Source organism: Sciurus carolinensis, unplaced genomic scaffold (genome assembly GCF_902686445.1).
Source record: "Sciurus carolinensis unplaced genomic scaffold, mSciCar1.2, whole genome shotgun sequence".
Lineage (NCBI taxonomy): Eukaryota > Metazoa > Chordata > Mammalia > Rodentia > Sciuridae > Sciurus > Sciurus carolinensis.
The window spans coordinates 348,957-370,993 of NW_025920241.1; the positions used below are offsets into that span (position 1 = coordinate 348,957).

At 40.6% G+C, this 22,037-nt stretch overlaps 1 pseudogene; it reads right to left on the minus strand.

The window, feature by feature from the left end:
• Positions 1–3,872: 3,872 nt before the first annotated feature.
• LOC124975297 (syntaxin-binding protein 2-like) lies at positions 3,873–5,645 on the minus strand (annotated as a pseudogene).
• Positions 5,646–22,037: the final 16,392 nt, after the last annotated feature.

Here is a 22,037-nt window from a genome sequence, read left to right on the forward strand (position 1 = left end):
ATATAATTTTAGTCAAGAAATTTTTTAATTATAAGAGTAAAAGGAGTAATTCTCATTACATGACATTCATGTATATCATGAAACTACACTACTATAATAATCTACAAGGAATAATAATATAAACTAAATCCATATATGAATCCATATGTATGTAAAGATTATACACTTAATTGCAATAGAAAAGTCTAGGTAAATCAAACCATAACAAGACAATCTCAGCAAATAAGCGAGATGCTGTCTCAAAATAAAGAATAAAAAGTATGAGGGATATATCTCAGTAGTAAAGTATCCTGAGGAACAACTTCCAGCAACGCTCACACAAAAAATAAAGGAAAAGAAAGAAGGAAAGAAAGAAAAGGAAAGGAAAAAGAAAGTAAACATGAAAATTATTAGCTCAGGAGGAAATGTGGTCTTTACTGACCACAGCTACTGTCCTGCAGGAAAATGCTGTGTGGAGATTTGATTATGATAATGCCCCCCCTTAACAATTACCAACATCCAGGAAGAGGCTGGACCACAGGCATACACCTGTATTTGAGGATGTCCTGCAAGGATAAGGAAGGCAGTGAGGGGTGTCCGCCACTGAAATATTCTCCACCTGGATGGCCAGTAGAATGGAGGGTGCACTGCCCCACAGGAGGGCTCAGGCCTGCAGACTCCAGAGACTACAAAGAGTTCTGGTCTGCCAGGTCTGGTTTCCCCAGTTTCATGATGCCACTGCCCACTCACCATTTCCCAGTGTTCAGGAGCCAGTCCTTCTCCCTAGGAATATTTGCAACAGAGCAACCTGGGGCTCCAAGCAGGAAAGTGAAGCCTAGAGCCAAATAGCCAAATATGGTGGACTCAGGAGAAATGGAGAAGGCAGCAAAAGCCCACCCCAATTCACTGTCAGCACACAGGATTGGACAGTTCTAAGTGCACCTGATTGGACAGGGCTTCAGACCATGCCTCTGGGGTGTGAGACCAGGGAGCCTTCTGTGTGTGTGACAGTGAATAATAGCCAATGCACATAAATAGGGACAGAATGATAGGTCTTTGGTTGCAGCTTTTTATTTTTGCTTTTGAGGTCTGGGAATTGAACCCAGAGCCTCAGGCTGCTGCTATTTTAAGACAATATTTCCTTCCAGAATTGGGATTTAGTCCAAACAGCAGAACTTTTGTATTTAACCTGGTGCACTTGCCATTTCAGTTTATGGATTAGATACACTAGTATATTATTCATAAATGAAAATAATACAATGTGAATTATGATAAAATGTTATTTAACTTTTCTGCTTCTCTGTTCTTGTTAGGAGATAGACTAAAATTTGAATGGAACAACCCCTTAAGGCAACAATATCCAATGAAAGCAACAACTGAGGTCTGCCTTAATATATTAAAAAAAAAAAAGCTGTGAGGTCCAAAAGCTTAATGTTTAAAACAAGCAACAATCCATTAGAAAAGGGATGCAGAGGAGGCAGATTCCTAGAGATCCTACCACTCTATTTGATGTCTATATTTCTAAAATTATCTTCGTGGCAAGTTGGTTTGGTACTTTAAACCCTTTTAAAATCACACTTGAAACCAAAATAAGTGACTGAAGAGTTTCTAATGTTGGCACATAAATTTCATGGATTTTAATCCAGAGGTCTATAGGGAAAAAAAAAGGTGCATGAGTGTTTTTGTTAGGTGTGTGTTTTAAAGCTGTTGAAACAAAATCAGAAAAAAGTTCAAAAATTATAGCAATGAAATTTTATTGACTCTTTCCTTTATTTCATAGGACTTTATTACAGTGGTGAAGTCAAGTAAATACAAGAAATGTAGCACTTCTTACCTAGAAGTGGCCATGCAGTTAACTGTGCACTGGCCCAAGACAAAGAAATGTTACAGAATTGATGTTGCCTTCTCCCATTTAATCCACAGGGATTGCTGCTCACATATCCATTAGTTTTATTTTGTGTTTCATATTTAACTTATTATTCCTAGAAAGATAAAAAAACAAGCAAAATTATTGATATTTTATTTATGGAATTTAATAGGTACTTCTGCATTTGTTATAACAGGATATTTGCAAATAACCATGGTCAGAGAATGCCTGTGGAATTCATCTTCGGTGTTGAGAAGAGTATGTTGTAACATGGTTGTATACCTAGGCCCAAGAAGGCCTTGGAAATATTTGGGAAACAATTTCAACCTCATGCTTCTGTTTATAGAAGTTATGTTCTTAATTTTTAGTCTTCTGTATTCAATACATTTGGATCAAACACCTAAATTAAATTTATTGTGGTTATAAATTTCATCAATTATTTCCAACATGCTTACTTTCTAAAGTCTTAAGAGGTTGGAATTACCAAGTTTACAAAGTGTTTACAATTATATCTTAAAATAGATGTTCTAAAAATTTTCAGTTTAGAAAGGAAGTCTGATTCTAAGCCAACGAGTTGAAGATTTGGACCTACTTTTTCTTCTATAAGATGCAGGGTCTCTGGTATGATTTCAAGGCCCTTGATTCATTGTGAGTTGATTTCTGTGCAGGGTGAGAGATAGGGGTTTAGCCCATAGCACAAGAAATAAAAGCAAGAATCAGTAACTTGGATAGATTCAAACTAAATAGCTTTCTATCAGCAAAGGAAACAATCAGCAATATGAAGAGAGAGCCTACAGAGTGGGAGAAAATCTTTGCCACACATGCTTCAGATAGAGCACTAATTTCCAGAATATATGAAGAACTCAAAAAACTCTTCATGAAGAATACAAATAGCCCAGTCAACAAATGGGCTAAAATATAAGCAGACACTTCACAGAAGAAGATCTACAAGCAATCAACAACATATGAGAAAGTGTTCAACATCTTTAGTAATAAGAGAAAGGCAAATCAAAACTACCGTAAGATTCCATCTCACCCCAATTAGAATGGCAGTTATCAAGAATACAAGCAACAATAAGTGTAGGAAAGTATGTGGGGAAAAAGGTACACTCATACATTGCTGGTGGCCCTACAAATTAGTGCAGTCACTCTGGAAGGCAGTGTGGAGATTCCTCAGAAAGCTTGGAATGGAACCACCATTTGACCCAGTTATCCCACTCCTCGGCCTATACCCAAAGGACTTAAAATCAGCATACTACAGATATACAGCCACAACAATGTTCATAGCTGCTTAATTCACAATAGCCAAATTGTGGAACCAACCTAGATGCCCCTCAGTTGATGAATGGATAAAGAAACTGTTGTATACATATACCATGGAATATTACTCAGCTATAAAGAATAATAAAATTATGGCATTTTCAGGCAAATGGATGCAGTTGGAGAATATCATGCTAAGTGAAATAAGCCAATCTCAAAAAACCAAAGGAAAATGATCTCACTGATAAGAGGATAATAACACAGGTAGGGGGTGAAAAGGGGGAAAGAATGGAGGAAGAAGGGACTCTATAGAGGGATAAGAGTGGTGGGAGGGGTGGGGGATAAAAAATAACAGAATAAATAAAAAACTATTACACTAGGTAAATGTATGATTACACAAATGGTATATCTCTACTTCATGTACAGAGAAATAAAATGTATCCCTTTTGTTTACAACAAAATTAAAAAGAAAAAGAAAAAAATTCAGCTTAGAGAAATTTAACATATCATTTACCAAGATAAATAAAATTTATCATATCTCTTTCAGTTTCATTGTTGTAAGATATTCTAATATTTACAAGTGTAGGTCATTTTAAATTTCACTTTCTATGATTTTATTAACTTTTCCCTCCTATAATCTGGCAAAATTCTGAAGAACCATGACCTAAAACAGAATTTAAACTAAATTTTAAATTTAAATTTTTTTTGGCAGAGAGAAGGGAAGAGTTTATTCTCTGGAGAGGAGGGGTCAGAGGTGGGGAACAGGTCAGGGCAGGGAAATGGCCTCCAGCTTCTGGTCCAGTGTCTTGAGGTCATCCAGGAATCGGGTCAGGTGAGAATGTGTGAGGAGTTGATAAGTACCTCCCACTTGCCCTCAGTGGCCCTGGTCACCTCATAGGTGGCCCTCATCTTTGACATGGCCACACAACCCATGATGTACACCATGAGCCTAGACCTAGGCCGCGCCTCGATGTCCACCTTTTTCTTGTGCCAGTGACCAAAGCGGGTACTGACAGCAACCTGGGAGCTGGATGTGGGAGCAGGATCTGACACAAAGGGCTACAGCTTTTGGTCCAGGCCATCCTCCACCACGTCCTCCATCATGTCCTTGATGATCGGAGTCCAGAGGGACAGCTGATAGGTGTGCTCATTTCATTCCCTCTGCTCCAGCCAGATTGAAGTCCCTGAGTCCCCAGGATTGGTGACTGTACCCCCCAGCTGCCCAAGGTTCCAGATAAAGCTGCTGTAGGCCTGCACATTGGCATATTGGATCAGCTTGGCTAGGTTTTCCTCACTCACACCATTCCATAGGAGGATGTAGAGTAACAGGACCCAAATCTTGTCATAGGGTGGCACCGCTGCATCCAGCAGCACAGGGATTAACTTCATGGCATCCTTGATCTTCTCGCCCTCTGCATCAGAGCCCATGGCCAAGTCCTGATCCACACCGCACAGTTTCTCCACATAGCCCTTGAAGTGTTTCATGCAGTCGTCAGCTAAATGCAGGTGTGTGGAATACTTGTTCAGCTCCTTCTGTTACTGCAGCATCTTTTTCAGTATGTGGGACAGGTCTTTGATGTTGGCCTTGTCAGTGGTCAGGCTCTTGCTCTCACAGAATGTCTTCAGAAGCTCCGTGACCCTCTTGGAGACATCAGCAATGTGCATGTGCCGAAGCTCCACCCACAGGTCATCGTCCTCATCCAGCAGCACGGCCTTCTCCCGTGCCTCACTCAGCCCGGTGGTCTCATACCTGTATGTGTCCTGTTCGATGTCCAACAGGTCATAAGCCATGGCTTGGAATGTTAGCTCATGTAGAAGTGGGGACACAGGGTCTGCTGCTCGGTCCACAATCAGCAGCTGTGAGTAGGTCTTCTCAGAGCCCTCGCTCAGACGGGGGGTGTCTGCCTTGAAGGTTTGGCCAGGACTGCATGGGCCAACTGGGCTGTGTCTTCTGGACCTTTGCGGTAGCGGATGGCCAGGTACTCCTGCAGAGTGGCACACAGTGTAGCAATTTGCTGGGTCCAGAGCTTCCGAGATGCCATGATCGCTTCCCTGCCCGGAAGGGGCAGTAGAGGTTGTAAGTGCTGTGGGGGACATCCAGGGAGAACACTTGAGCCTCGTAGGGGAGGAAGGCAAAGTGGATTTCTTTCAGCAGCTTCATCACCTTTGCCAGGTGAGAGCGGCCCAGCTCACTGAACAGGGGCTTGGGACAGGTGTCTTTGAAGAAGATGTGTGCCGTTTTGTAGGTGAAGGTTGGGGTTCCGTGGAAGTCTGCGATCAGAGCCTGAACCGACTTCTCTGTGGGGCTCAGCAAAAAAATTGCCTCCAGCCTGGGGATGTGATCTCGCCGTTTGTTGATGTCTTCAACAATGGTGATGCCCTCAGTCAAGATGCCTGACATTTTACAGCAGGATGACAGGATGCACATACTTTGGTGGTCCATGATGGGCACCTTCCATTCCCCATACTTTTTGACACTCCGAATGACTCCACTCAGAATTTTTTCCCCCACCACCGCCTTCAGTCCTGAGGGTGCCATCTTCCCCCTGGAGCAATGACGTGGCTTCCGGGTATTTTTTTTTTTTTTTTTTTTGCGGTGCTGGGGACTGAACCCAGGGCCTTGTTCTTGCAAGGCAAGCACTCTATCGACTGAGCTATATCCCCAGTGCTTGACCACCAGACAGCTCCCCATCTCCCAATTGGCAACTTTCCCCAGCCTACCAGAAAAGGCTCTTCCCACCTCCACTCAGGTTGCTTCTCCCACCCCACAGGTGCTACTCTTAGCAAAAGGAGTATCTAACCACTGTGGCTTCTCCCATCCCAAGGGTCTCCCTCAACTCCTTTCTGTACTCCCTCTCCCCCAGGTGACTGCCCCTCTCCTCAGGTTCCCCCACTCCACAGGTGGCTCCCTCACCTTTGTCTATCCGTCCCTCTCTCCTGGATGCCTTCCCCTGTCACCCCAGTAATCTGTCCCCATGCTACTGGTGCCATGTACCCTTGAACTCTTCACTCAAGGGTTGTTTTCCCACATAGGGTGTGCCCACTTCTAACCCTGGCTATTCTGCAGGGGTTCCCAGAGCTGAGATGAGCCTTAGAAAATTAGGACTGTTATAATTCCAGACAAAGACATGGCTCTGGCCAGGAGCACCTGCAGGCCCTGCCCCTCCAGGGGTGGAGGATGTTCCATGCCTAGCCTTTGGGTGCTCTGGAGTTCAGCTAGGTGGTGTTGAGGTCAGCTTGGGAGGTAGGTTCCACATCTGGCTGGGAGTGGGGCCCAAGTGTCCTGTCCACAGGAAACAGCTCTGCCTCCCCAGCACATGCTCAACACACAGCCCTCTCTCCAGTAAGGAACTGCATGGCCTATTGCTCTGCTGTCCTTGGAAAGCTTAGCAGAGCTCACACCAATTACTTGGTGGACATGAGTTGCCCCAGCCAGCTCTGTGCATCTCTGTATCTCAGAGCTAGAAGTATTGTTGGGCAGGAGAATTTGCCTTCAGAGACATGCTTGACCACTGAGGAGATGTACATCTGTTTTGCCTATTGCCAATGGTACCAAAAGATACTTTACAAGCATGTGTTGTCAGCATGGCAGGCCGTGCCAGAACTCACAGAACTTCCAAGTGCTGAGGAGAGTTCTGAGCCCCTGTGGCACTCAGGCAGTTGACTTGACAACTCTGGCTGCACCTACAGACCTCAGTGGACAGGTGAGTGGCCAAGGGTTCCTTCTCCTTGACCCTGGGTCTGATTTGTAACAGGTACAGTCTGATTGGGTGGACTCAGGTGGAACAGTGACTGTGAGTTCAGGAGTCAGTTTGGAGACAGGGACATCATGTTGCCAGAGGGAAGAGACAGTGAATAGATCTGAGAATTGAGTCAAGCTGTAGGTTTGGGGTTTGCTGGGCTCATAATTACAGGAAGGGATCAGTTCAAAGTCAGATGAAAGGACAAAGACAGGATGTCCATTGCCCAGTGGCCACTCCTATTTATCAATACAACTGCACTCGCCTGCTGACTTGCAGGCCCAGTAAGCCTTTCCTCCTCTGATTTCTTTTCAGGAGGATGTGAGGAAACTGAGCCTCCACAGTTCCCAGAGACCACCCCAGGATTGTGGAGGCCATTGGCCCTAGTCCAAGACATTCCTAGATCCCTCACAACACAAGGCCACTGGCTGCCAGGGAGTATCATCTCCTCATGCTGTGGGACCCTCATGCCTATTCAGTTTCCTTCCTTCCTTAGGTGTAGATGAAGATTTGAATGGATATGAGTTTTCTGGACCCTGACCCTGGCACCTGGACTGTGACAGATGTGACCCCAGGGAATGGGGAGGATGTCACCATCAAGGAACCCACATTAGGGACCTGGAAGTGGCAGCTTCCTCTGCTGCCATGCTTGCTCCTTTTAGCAGACTTACAAACCCCTGGTTTCATGTGTATTTCAGAGATCTGGATGATAGTCTTTGAGAGAAAACATATATACCTGCCACCAAGAGATCCAGCTGTCTCTGGGACTCATTTCCCTTTGGGGGTCAGTTTATTATTTCATTGAGTCAGCAGGGTACAGATGTCCCACTCCTCACCAGTATTGTTGAGCCATCTCACTTTTCTCCATGCTCAACTGTCCTGAAACATGATCCCAATAACAGTATAAGGATAGTATGGCTAGCCTAGGCTATTCAGTGTGGAGCTGGTGCCCAGGCCAGCCCCCAATTTGTTTGGTCACCACATTGTGTACACTTCTCTCCTTTTCTGTGTGTTCTTGTGACTTTAGCATCTCTCCTGACACTAGCCATGACAAGCTTATGTCCAGGCCCAGCTCCATCCAGGTGTGTGGCCTCAAGAACGTTCATATGACCTCCTACCAAAGACATGGGGATGATGACAGGGCCTGCTGCTCTGGCTGCTACAGGAAGATCAAATATCTGTTTACTGGAAACACAGGAACAGCACCAGAGAGGTGAGTGGTCACCAGTGTAATTCACTGCATTATAATCAGCTTCTGTCCAAGTCACTGAGTTCTCAGACTCTTGCTAAATGTTTTCAGTTTTCAATATTTTGCAGAAAGTTGTAGATAAACTGCTAAGGTATTTTAGGATGTAGTATTCATTTCCTCTAGTATCTTGGTGCCTGGATCACTGGAGCTCCACTTTTCCCTTTTTAGCCACAAGAGAGTGTCCAGGCAGTGAGGTGGGTGCTTGGTGTCACACACTTCAGGGCAACTCATTGTGGGACAGACACTGAGCTTGTCTGAAGTTTTCTCCTAGGAAGCTGCTGCAGCCTGAGGAAGCCTCTGGTGTGTCCTCCAGACCACTAAAGAGTGGTGAGAGGTACCAGGGGAAATTGACCACTATCCTGCCACCCTTGTTCACAACAGCCCTGGGCCTGGTTTCTGCCCTCTGGGTGAAGGCAGTGATGATCTGGATCCCTCCCTGGCTGCCCTGTAGCTGTTGGATCTTCCACTGGCATTCTCCAAGAAGTCTGTTTCTACAAGAGGCAGCTCATCCACCATCATGGACTGCACTTTGTGATGAGTTCTTCTGAAGTCACCATGGCAGCTGATGCCCTGGCTCTACAGGTAGGTCTCCTTAGCACAGACCTTGAAGTTCTGCATAAAAAAAAATTTAGCACCTTGCATTTAGTTTGAGGTGCAGAATGTGGGCAAAGGGTCTTCTAATCAGTCCCTCCTGTGCTCCTCACTGAAGTCATCTGCCTCCCCTACCAGGAGCATGCCTCACAGGTGGCCATATTCCTTTGACTCACCCACACAACCCAGGGCAGAAATGTTTTTCTAGTTTTATTTATGGTTATCATTTACATGTGCATTTTGTCTATTAAATACAATAGAGTCTGTGACCTCCCTTGTAGAATAGTCTGATTCAAGTGCATTTCTTAGTATCCTATGTATAATATTTTCCCTTTACCTTTTTGTTTTCATGAAGTTTCTGTATGCATTTTTATTTATTCTTTATTTTATTTTATTTTATTTATTTATTTTTATTTTTTTGATACCAGATATTGAAACCAGAGGCAGCCCTTTTACCACTCAGCCACAACCGAGCCCTTTTAATATTTTATATAGAAACAGGGTCCTGCTGAGTTGCTTAAGGTATCTCTAGATTGTTGAGGCTGACTTTGAACTTAAGATTCTCCTGCATCTGCATTCCCTGCCACTGGGATTATGGGTGCACACCATCACACCTGCCTTATATATGCCTTTTTTCTGTTTTTTTTTTTTTTTTTTTTTACATCTGCTTTTATCACACCCACAACAATTCCCAGGGTTTCAAGAACACCATCTGAGAATTCTCTTCCTGTTGCCACTGCAAGGGGTAGCTCCCAGGGCTGGGTTGGGTGGCATCACCATGGCTGCACCTCTCATCCCTTCTTCTCTGGGTGGCTCCAGTGCTTGCCAAATGGCTATCTTGTTCTTTCCATCTTGACTCCTCTGTTTTCTTAGAGAATATCCTGAATTAGCTTTCCAAAAAAAAACACTAAGAAGGTAAATTTTATGAATTGTTGAATGTCTTCAAAATGTCTGAAATCCACCCTCCCACCTGACTAACCATTTGGCCGGGGAAGAATTCTGAGTTGTAAACATTTTTTCTTTCAGAAATGAAAAAAAAATAAAAGTCACCTTTTTAAAGAAGTTGGTGTGCTTAAGCAAGGTGTTCAGTTCTAACAGAAAACCTACCTTTGCCTGCTCTGAGCTTTTGGGTTCCTACTCATTTTGCTGTTCTGAACCTTCACACTGGTGGTTCTGGCTCTGACTTTTTAATTGTCTTCTTGTTACACCTTTCAGTTTAAAGAACTAAGTCTCCTGAAATCCCTGGATGTCTTCTTCTATTGTTCCCATTCAGCTGCCCCAAGACTGTGGGCCTGTCTTTGCTTCCCAACTACAAGCTGTGGATATCCTCTGCTTCTGTCTTTCAGAGTGCTCTCCAAGTTCTGATGAATGAGCAGGTAGAAAAAGCAAGAGCAGATCCACATACCAGGTGATCAGGTAGGGCTTGGGCAGCTGGACCCAAGGGAATCTTGTCACAGTTGTGGCAGGAGAGAGGCCAGCACAATCTCCACCTAAGGTCAGGTTTCTACATCTGACCCACAAGATCAAAACTGGCTTTCCTGCCTTATATGTTCAAGGCAGAGAGAAACCTGCCTTCTCCAGCCCTTTCCTCTTATACCTATGTACACTCAGAGCTGACCAAGTCATGAGAGCTCATCTTTAAGAGTAAATCAAATTCTGAGATATTCTCAAACACATCTCACAGGGAGAGAAAGACAGGGTGAGACAGTGTGAGGTAGTGATAGCTTTTACCTCAGAGAGAACAAGAGTGAGTGGAGAAAATAGAAACCTTAGTGGCTGGTGGCCATGTTTCTGTGCACCTGCCAGAGGAGGATGACAGAATGCACTGCACATCTTCATGGTGGTGGAAGGAAGTGCACAGCAGATTCTGGCTCAGTGGCACTTGGTGAAGAGAAACTGGGGTGGCAGAACACAGTTTGTAGTCAGTGGATTCCATGATCATTTTTTCTCTGGAAGCCTGGAGGAGGCTGCTGGGATCAATGTTGAGAAAGATCCTTCCAGAGAGATAAGTGGAGGCCAAGCATGCTGAGCCTGATTCTAGAGGCCCAGGATGGTAGGCTGAATGCTCTGTCTGCCTCCCCACTTGAGGCTGTGTGGTGCCACACAGACCACACTCCTGTTCCCACCAGTGGGTTGTAGACTTTCTTTACTTGCAGGATTTGCCAACCCACCCCAGGGGTAGTCCCCAGAATTTGTACCTGGAGGATGGTCTATGTGCAAGTGTTATGTCAGCAGAGGTAGGCAGCTTCCTGGTGGTACAGCCCTCACTTTAGGCTCTTGATCCTTTCCTCCTGGAGGGGTAAACCCCAAGAGCCACTGGATTGCATGATACTATGTGCAGACCATGAGGTAGGGCAGTGCCTGGTTTACAGACACACTACTTCAGATTTTGCCAATAGAGGCCTGTCCTATAAATTTCTAAAAACAGTAATATTCCCTCCAAACTGCATTGCTGAAAACAGCATTCCTTCTTTTTTCTTTTGGTACTGGGGTTTCAGTATCTGTCCAGGGGCACTTTTCCACTGAGCTATATGCCCAACCCTCTACTTTTGTATTTTGAGACAAGATCACTGAGACTGGCCTTGAACTTGCCATCCTCCTGCCTCAGCCTCTCATGTTGCTCGAATTATACGTGTTCACTACTGTACCTGGCCTAAAATATGCAGTTTCCCCCTCAAAGAAAAGAATGTACCAAGCACCAGAGCAGATATGGGCATCCTGTCCTTTGGCAGGTGCTCAGGTTTCACCCCCTTCCTGCAGTCAGTCAGGGGCTCAGCAACACCTTCCTGTGTTTTATTTCCCAGACAATGTCAGTTGTTTTGAGCAGAATTATATTCAAGCTGTGGGATATTTATTGTTGTTATTTTATTTTTTGTTTGTTTTTGTTTTTTGTGTTTTTTTTTTTCATACCAGAGATTAAATTCAGGGGCACTCAACCACTGAATCACATCCCCAGCCTTATTTTGTATTTTATTTAGAGACAGAGTCTTACTGAGTTACTTAAAACCTCACTGTTGCTGAGTCTGACTTTGAATTCTCAATCTTTCCACCTCAACTTCCTGAGCCACTGAGACTACAGGCATGTGCCACCCTGCCCAGTCAAGTTCACAGTACATCACATTATGACCACTGCTTCAGTTTTCTAATAGGCATTGGGATCAAGATGTTCAAGTTCATTTGTGGTCCTCCTGCAGTCTGTGCCATCTATTCTAAGTTCAGAAAGAGTTCACTGGATATTTGAGTGTGATTGCAGCTATCTATAAATCAAATTTGAGTAACTATCATCCTACATAGAGAACTGAACAAGGAATATCTCTGCAATTAATTATATTTTGCTTTGCTTTGTTTCAATTGTGTTTCTTAGTTTTCTGAAAGTATAGTTGTAATTTATAAGTTTTTTAAATTATTCAGTTTTTGGGGTGTTATTATAAATGTTATTGTTTATAATTCTTTCTTAGTCTAGTTTCAAATTCTAATTTTTCCCACAAATTATTGCTGATATATAATAAATCAATGAACTTCAGCTTTTCTACCATAGATTTTGCTTTTTGCTATCACCATACTTTCTCATCAAACATGGGTTGGTGGACTCTTTTGCTGTTCTCTTTAAATTTTTAAAATTTGTTCTAAGTATTTATACATGGAAGTAGAATGCATTTATACATTTTGATAAATCACACATAAATGGAACATAATTTCTCATTTTTCTGATTGTACATATTGTGGGAACTCATTGGTCATGCTGTCATAGGTATACATAGGTATTGATGTCAGTTTTACTCTACTGTCCTTACTATCCCCAAGTTACCAAAATCAAGTCCTAGAAAATCAAAACCTTGAATTTCAGAGCTTCATCAGAACTGCCACAAGGGAGTATAGGGGCACCACTGAGCAGTGAACATTAAGTGTCCTGTTTTGCCCACAGTGACCAGCATGTGGTTCTCAGGGCCACTTTTCCTGATTCCCTCTAATCATCTGCATGCCAGGGATGGGTGTCCTGTGCCCACAGGGGAAGGAAACTAAAAGTGAGGACACCTTGGGGTCATGACTCTAGTGACAAGAGCCTCCTTCTCCTTGATACCCATACAGGGAGATAGATGCCTCTACTGGGAACACCTGGAGACCTTATCTCCTTAACACCTAAATGTAAGATGTCACTGTGGTTTCCAGATAACCAAAGTTCATCTGAGGAGGTGTGGAAGATTGAGGGAAAGTCTGTCATCCACTATTCTATGTGCTGAGGTGGAAGTTCTGCTATGTTCTTTACTTTCATAGGTAATGTTTTAGCGGGCTTATTTTTCCAAAAGTATCCTTTGTTGAGGCTTTAGCTGCTCATACTCATAACATGATGACATAATATAATATTTTTATAAATTGAGTGTGTATCAGGGGAGGAATCCCAGGACACTAAAAAGACAAACACTGGGACACAACCTCAGAATGTTGCAGGAATGGCATGGGAGTCCCCTGGAACCTCATGGGGGACTGAGGGAAGTCTAGTGCCACCTCACTGCTTAAGTTTATTCCTGTTTATATGGGTCTTTGTTTTTCAGTGTTAAAGTACTTGAAACAATGAGAATTTGATGTATCAATGCAATCACATTGTGGAAGGAGTTCTTTAACTATGTGACCTTCATTTTTACAAAAGATACTGGGGCTTTCTTGGTGAGTCTGCACACAGGTGCATGGGCTATCTGACATTTTCCAGAAGCCACTGTGGTGACACTTGTGGCAATAGATGCCAGACTACACTGCTGAGAACCCCTGGGGTACCTGGACATACATACTACTACAGCTCCCACAGTCCTTTATGGGGAGGGTGAGGAAGGCAGGATTCTGAGCTGCATTACTCAGAACCCTTGGCATACCAGGGAAAGCACATGGTTCAAAGCTTCTGGGGGCCATATTTGTCATTGCTGGGCAGCAAAATGCTGAACCACATATCCAAGGGTTCTCAAGGATGACTGGTTGGGAATGTAGCAAGCAGGTGCTAGGAGGTTCTTGGGTCAGGGTGGCAAAATTTATAATGGACTGCACTGCCCAGAGTTCTTCAGGTTCTACAGTTTCCAGGGTCCAGTGCAATGAGGGACCTGGGCCAATTGACAGAGTGCACTAACAATAGCACTTGGGGACCTGCAACTCATAGAGACTTCTGCAGTGAGGGATGGCCAGGCAGAATGACAAACTGTGCTACATGTTACCCATGGGTGCCTGCTGTTCCCAGGAGGCTTTGGAGTGAGAACAGCAAGAATGGAATATCAAATTTAGTGCACAATTTTCCTGGGGATGCTTATACTCTGCAACATCTAGATGTTTCTGTGATAAGACCTGAAATGCTAGAGTACACTACCTGGAATCTTCAAGGTACCAGGAAAAGCAAAGTTTGCAGTTACTGTGGCCCTTCTCCAAGCAGGCCTGTGCACATAAAACACTAGATTAAATTATCTAGAACTCTCAGGAGCTGCAACACTCAGTCTTTTCTGTGGTGATCAGATAAACCATTAACCTTGTGTACCCACAATCCTCAGGTGTTCTAGCTTCCAAAATTATCTGTAATAATTGTGCAAGAACACTGTCCTTCATTATCCATAGTCCTCTGGGACTTCCAGAACCCTCTGTGTTGAGTGAGCAAACCACTGAACTGCATTACCCATAATTCTAATAGGACTTGAGCTACCAGGTTCCTCTGAGTGGAATAGGCAAAACACAAGACTACATTACCCACAATACATAGTACCAGCAGTTCCCAAGCTCCTCTGCATTGAGAACTGTAGGTTTATACTATCTAAAATCCTTGAGTGTGTTGCTGAGGTGAGTTTCAGCCTGCAACTTCAACAGAACTCCACATTGAGGGCTGGGCATACTTAGGTCAAGCTACACTACCCATAATCCTGAGACTAACCTAGAAGTAAAGCCTAGAGTTTCCAGAGTCCTCCACAGTGGGGATTGAATTGATACAGGATTGTATTCCATTAGAATTCTCAGGGTACCAAGGTAAATATGTGGCCTGTTGTTCTCATGGTTCTCCCAGGAGGCAAAACCCTTGAATACATTGCCCAGAATCCTCAGGGACAAGAATCTCCTGGGATTCTCATTGGTGAGTACTGTGAGGTAGAGAAGTAAACTACACTACCCAAGGTTCTTTGAGGGACTCGGGTGCCTGTGTGTCCTACCACTCACAGAGGGTTCCACAGTGAGGGTTCTGTAGGCAGAAGGCCAGAATAAACAGGGCCTGTTAGCTCCTAGACAACTTTCTATTGAGGGATGTATGTATAAGCTTTGCATTGCACTATCCAGGCTCCTCAGAGGTATAGAGGCAGGCTTGCAGTATTCAGATCCTGGAGGTCTTGATGGTGAGATCCACTTAGGATGAACTGTACTACTCTGAATAATCAATAATCTTCTGTTCTTGAGACCTCAGATGTCAATGCTACCTTAGAGTGAACTGCAATACTGAGAATTCCTGGAGTCTCAGAGCTCCAAAGAGTCACTATTGTGTGGGCTGCACCAACATAGCACTATGCTAGAATGTTCATGGTCTTTGGGGGCCTACATCTTCCACATGCGTCTGTGGTGAGAGATGTATGGGCAGAACACCACACAACACTGCCCAGAATACTTAGAGGTGCCTGGGTGACTATGAATCCTGCAACTCCCAGAGACCTCTGTAGTGAGGATGGCATTCAGGTTGTATAATTCTAATAAACTTGAACCACAGCACTGTAACACTGATCAAGCAAACTTTAAAAGAAGGTGGGGGTTTTGCTGCTCTTTGGAACTTATTTTCTTGCTAAACTACTTATTTTAAGAACACACACACAGAATGAGACAGTGCTCTGAGAGTTGTTCTTTCATTTCTACAGTTGTCCCTGAAGAGAACATTTTTATCTATCAAAAAGTTTATCTTTCCATTTTTAGTACATGGATCTAGAGTGTAGTTAAAGTGTTTTGAGGAGGAAAAATACCAAGAATCAGATTTCTGGTCACTTGAATATTTCCAATCAACATTTAATTTTAAAAGTATGTTAAATTTTTTTGGGCCTCATGAATCTACAGCACCAAGCACAAGTCCATGACATCAGACCCACCATCTCCAGTGCCCACATTATGGCTGATCATCTATCAACAGGGAGGTCACTATTTCCCACAAGCATTGATTATTCCTGACCTGGATGTTGTGGGATAGCACCCTTCATGAGACACTGAATTTTCAAGTTCCTCTCAAGCATCAGGTTCCTGAAGAATAGAAGGATTGAACAGTACAGTATAATTTTATTGCTAAATTCTTTTTTAATTAGTAGTATTATTAAGATTATTCATATTAGACCCATTATATTTCTACTTTTTACTTTTATTAATATTTTCTTGCTCTATTTTCCTCACATATCTGTTTCCTTGGAGACTGTTTCTCCTTTTCTCATACTAACAACCTATTTCTTTTAATTCTGCTTTCAATATTCCTACAACACAGTATCTCTATAGACTCACTTCTTATCTCATTAACATTATATCCTACATCCCTCCCCATCCCTTTTGCCCACCATTAGAAATTGCATTCCTTATTGCAAACCAATTGGTTTTGCTATAGATAATACTTTACTCATCATCTCTATTTATTAAGACAACACAATTAATATCTTAATAGGAACAATTTGGGTTAAGGACACATATTGATTGGTGCACTGCTAATATTGATCTCTCACTTCAAGGTGAGGTATTAGAAATCTGCAGGTACACTATAAGTCTATAGAGGGGAAACTGCAATACCTCAAATTTTCACTGCTAAAGGGGAAGATACATGAACAACATGAGAAAACAAGGGAAGAAAGTGGCCCAAACAAACCTAGATGTTATATCAATAGAACCCAATGACAACATGAAAGAGGAAGAGTCAGAAAGGGAGTTCAGAATGTACAAAATCAAAATGATTCTAGAAGTAAGCAATAAGATAAGAGAGCAAATGCAGACAATGAATGATTGCACCAATAAACTGTTAAAAGAGCAATTGCAGGAAGTCAAAGATCATTTCAATAAATAGATTCTGAAAATACACCAGACAGAAATACTTGAAATGAAGAAAACAATAAACCAAAATAAAAATTCAATAGAAATCATAACCAAAAAGCAAGATCATTTGGAAAACAGAACCTCATAAAAAGAAGACAAAATATTTAATCTTGAAAAAAAGGTTTTTCAAACAGAGAAGATGGTAAGGATTCACAAATGGAACCTCAAAAAATTATGGGATAAGGGCCGGGGAGATAGCTCAGTCAGTAGATTGCTTGCCTTGCAAGCACAAGGCTCTGGGTTCAATCCCAGACACAGCAAAAAAAAAAAAAAAAAAAGAAAGAAAAAAAAAGAAAATTATGGGATATTATGAAACGATCAAATTTAAAAATTATTGGGATTGAGGACGACAAAGAGACATAATCCAAAGGAATGAATAACCTATTTAATGAAATAACAGCAGACATTTTTCCAAATGAATGAAATGAAAAATCAAATACAAGAGGTTTAAAGGACACAGAATATACAAAAATACAACAGAGGCACACCAAGGAACATTAAAATAAAAATACCTAAAATACAAAATAAAGAAAATTTTAAAGTTTGAGAGAGAAAAGCACAAGATTACTTACAGGGGAAACCAATATGAATCTCAGCAGATTTTTCAATCCAACTCTAAAAGAAGAAATGCATGGAACAGCATATTTCAAGCTCTAAAAGAAAATTTATGTCAACCAAGAATCTTATCCCCAGTAAAGCTTACATTCAGATTTGATGATAAAATAAAATCATATGATAAACAAAAGCTAAAAGAATTTAAAAATAGAAAGTCTGTGCTACAGAATATTCTCAAGAAAATATTCCATGAGGAAGAAATGTAAAACAACAATGAAAGTCAGCAAAGGTAGGAACTACCCTAAAGGAATAGCCAATTAAGGAGAAACCAATTCAAGTTATAAGTAAAAAATAAGTGAAAATAACCAAGAATACAAGTCATATTTCAATAATAACCCTGAATGTTAATGGCCTAAACTAATCAATCAAAAGACACAGACTAGCAGATTGAACTAAAAAGAAAGACCCAACAGTATGCTTTCTTCAAGAGACTCATCTCATAGAAAAAGACATCCACAGATTAAAGGTGAAAAAATGGGGAAAATCATATCATGTACATGGACTCTGTAGAAAGGCAGGGTTCTCCATCCTTATATCACATAATGCAGACTTGAAGACAGTTAGTCAGAAGGGAAAAAGGAGGACATTTCATACTGCTTAACGAAGCATAAATCATCAAGATATAAAAATCATAAATATTTATGTGCATGTGCTTCCATGTACATGTACATCCATGTACATTAAACATATCCTTCTCAATGACAGGAAGAAAAGAGACCAAAACACAATAATAATAGGCGACTTTAGCACAACACTGTTACCATTGACCAGATCTTCCAAAAAAATTGAACAACAAAAAAAACACTGAAATGAGTAAACCAATCAATAATTTAGAATTAACAGATGTATATATAATATTCCATCCATCAATGAGTGAGTACACTTACTTCTCAGCAGTACATAGATCCTTCTCTAAAATGAACCACATGTTATGACACAAAGCTACTCTGAGCAAATACAAAAAGAGATGCTACCTTGCACTCTATCACACCATAATGGAATGAAAGTAGAAATCAATGACAAAGTAAAAAACTGAAACTACTCCAACACCTGGAGACTAAATAATACACTATTGTATAATGCACGGAAAACAGAAGACATTGGGGGGAGGTTAAAAATTTCTTAGAGGTAAATGAGAACAATGGAATAAAATTTCAAAATCTACAAGACACTATAAAAACAGTACTAAGAGAAAAATTCACTGCATGGAGCACATTCAATAAAAGAAGAAAATGTCAACATTTAAGTGATCTAACATTATAGCTCAAAACCCTAGAAAAAGAACAGATCAACACCAAAGGTAGTAGAAGACAGGAAATAATTAAAATCAGAACTAAAATCAATGAAATTGAAATGAAAGATACAAAAAATTGACAAAATGAAAAGTTGGTTCTTTGAAAAATAAACATAATTGATAAGTCCTTAGCCACACTATGAAGAGAAGAAGAGAGAAAACTCATATTACTAAAATTTATGGTGTAAAAGGAAATATCACAACAGACACAACTGAAATGCAAAACCTAATTATAGAAACTACTTTGAAAATCTATACTCCAACAAAACAGAAAATCTCAAAGATATTTACAGGTTTCTAGAGATATGATCCACCTAAACTGAATCTGGAGAACACACACAATTTAAATACATCAATTTAAAGCAATGAAATATAAGAATTCATCAAAAACCTACCAACAAAGAATAATCCAGGACCAGATATATTCTCAGTTGATTTCTACAATACCTTCAAAGAAAAACTCATTCTCATTCTAATACTTCTCAAAGTATTCCATGATATAAAAGAGGAGGAAACCATTCCAAACTTATTCTATGAAGCTAATATCACCCTGATACCAAAGCCAGACAAAGACACATCTAGGAAAGAAATCTTCAGACCAATATCTCTAATAAAAATCGATGCAAAACTTCTTAACAAAATTTTAACATATCGCATACAAAAATATATTAAAAAGATAGTGCACCATGATCAAGTAGGTTTCATCCCAGTGATGCAAGGTTGGTTCAACATCCAGAAATCTACAAATGTAACTCAACACATCAACAGGTTTAAAGTTAAGAATCACAAGATTATTTCAATAGATGCAGAAATGTCACTTGATAAAATACATGCTCCAAACAATAGAAAAAAATAGGAATAGTAGAAACATACCTCAACATTGTAAAGAATATCTATGATAAGTCGATGGTCAACATTATTCAAAATGGAGAAAAAGTGAAAGCATTCCTAATAAAAATTGGAACAAGGCAGGATGCCCTCTTTCACCACTTCTATTCAGCATTATCCTTGAAATTCTAGACAGAGCAATTAGACAGACCAAAGAAGTTAAAATGATATGAATTGGAAAAGAAGATCTCAAACTCTCACTATTTGATGACATGACTATATTAAATAAGCAGAAAAATTCCAACAGAAACCTTTAGAACTCACACATTAATTCAGTATTGTAGCACAATATAAAATAAACACTAATAAATCTAATGCATTTTGTTCATAAGTGATGAATCCTCTGAAAGAGAAATTAGAAAAACTACCCCATTAACAATATCTTCTAAAAATAAAAGTAAAATACTTGGGAATTGATCTAACAAAAGAAGTGAAGGAACTCTACAATGAGAATTACAAAACACTAAAGAAACAAATTGAAGAAAACCTCAGAAGATAAAAAGATCTCCCATGTTCTTGGAGAGGCAAAGTTAATATTGTCAAAATGGCCGTACTACCAAATGTGCTATACAAATTCAATGCAATTCCAATTAAAATCCCAATGATATTCCTCATATAAATACAGAAAGTAATCATGAAATTCATTTGGAGTAATAAGATACCAGAATAGCTAAAGCAATCCTTAGCAGAAAGAGTAAAGCAGGGAGTATCACCAGACACTTCAACTACACTACAAAGCAATAGTGACAAAAATGGCATAGTAATGGCATCAAAATAGGCAGGCAGACCAATGGTACAGAATAGAGTACACAAAGACAAACCCAAATAAATACAGTTATCTGATACTAGACAAAGGTGCCAAAAACATACAAAGGAGAAAACACAGCTTCTTCAACAAATGGTGCTGGGAAAGCTGGAAATCCATGTGCAGCAAAATGTAACTAAATCCGTATTTCTCACCCTGCACAAAACTCAACTCAAAATGGATCAAGGACCTAGGAATTAGACCAGAGACCCTGTACCTAATAGATGTAAATGTAGGTCCAAATCTTCATCATATTCTCTTAGTACCAAGCTTCCTTAACATGACTTCCAAAGTACAAGAAATAAAAGCAGGAATCAATAATTGGGATAGATTCAAATAAAGGCTTTTCCTCATGAAAGGAAACAATCAACAATGTGAAGAGAGAATCTACAGAGTGGAAGAAAATCTTTGCACACACACTTCTGTTGGAGCACTAATCTCCAGAATCTATAAAGAATTCAAAAAACTTTACACTAAGAATACAAATGAACCAATCAATGAATGGGCTAAGGAAATGAAGAGACACTTCACAGAAGAAGACCTAAAAGTAATCAACATATATATAAAAAACTGTTCAACAATCTAGTAATAAGAGAAATGGAAATAAAAAGTACCCTAGGATTTCATCTCACCCAATTAGAATGGTGATTATCAAGAATACAAGCAACAGTAGATGTTGGCGAAGATGTGGGGAAAGAGGTACACTCATACACTGCTGGTGGAGTTACAAATTGATGCAGTCACTCTGGAAATCAGTATGGAGATTCCTTAGAAAACTTAAACTGGAACCACCATTTGCCCCAGCTATTCCACTCCTTGACCTATACCCATAGGACTTAAAATCAGCATACTACAGTGAAGCAGCCACATCAATGTTTATAGCAGCTTAATTCACAGTAGATAAATTGTGGAACCAACTTAAATGCCCTTCAATAAATAAATGGATAAACAAAACGTGGTACATATACACAAGGGAATATTATTCAGCTATAAAGAATAATAAAATTATGACATTTGCAGGTAAATGGATGGAGTTGGAGAATATCATGTTAAGTGAAATGAGTCAATTCCATAAAGCCAAATGATTTCTCTGATAAGTGGTTGATGATACATTCTGGAGGCATGGGGAGTTAAGGGTAGAATGGAAGAAGGATGAATTGTTTAGACAGAAATGAGGAATGGGCAGGGAATGGGGGAAGAAAAGATAATAGAATGAGACAAACATCATTACCCTATGTACAAGTATGAATATGCAAATGGTATGACTATACTTTGTGTACAACTAGAGAAATGATAGATGTACTCCATTTGTGTACAATGAATCTAAAGAAAAAAAGGAAAAAAATTATATACCTGAAAAAAAATTTTAGTTGAAATTCTTGCTGTTGACTTGCTTTACTTTCTCTATAAGCATCTTGCACTGTGTATGTGCTCTTTTGTCCTACAGTTTAAAAAATTAGTTTTCTATTGACCTCTATTTTATATATTTACATGTGGTGCTGAGATTCCAATCCAGTACCTCACACATGCTAGGCAAGTGCTCTACAACTGAGTTATAACCCTAGCCCTTATCCTATAATTTTTATTGTTGTTTCTTTACCTAACAGTTTTGAACCAGTAGTTAATTACAGAGAGGCCTTGGGGAATTGAAATTGGAATGTCCATCACTGTTCTACCCTCAA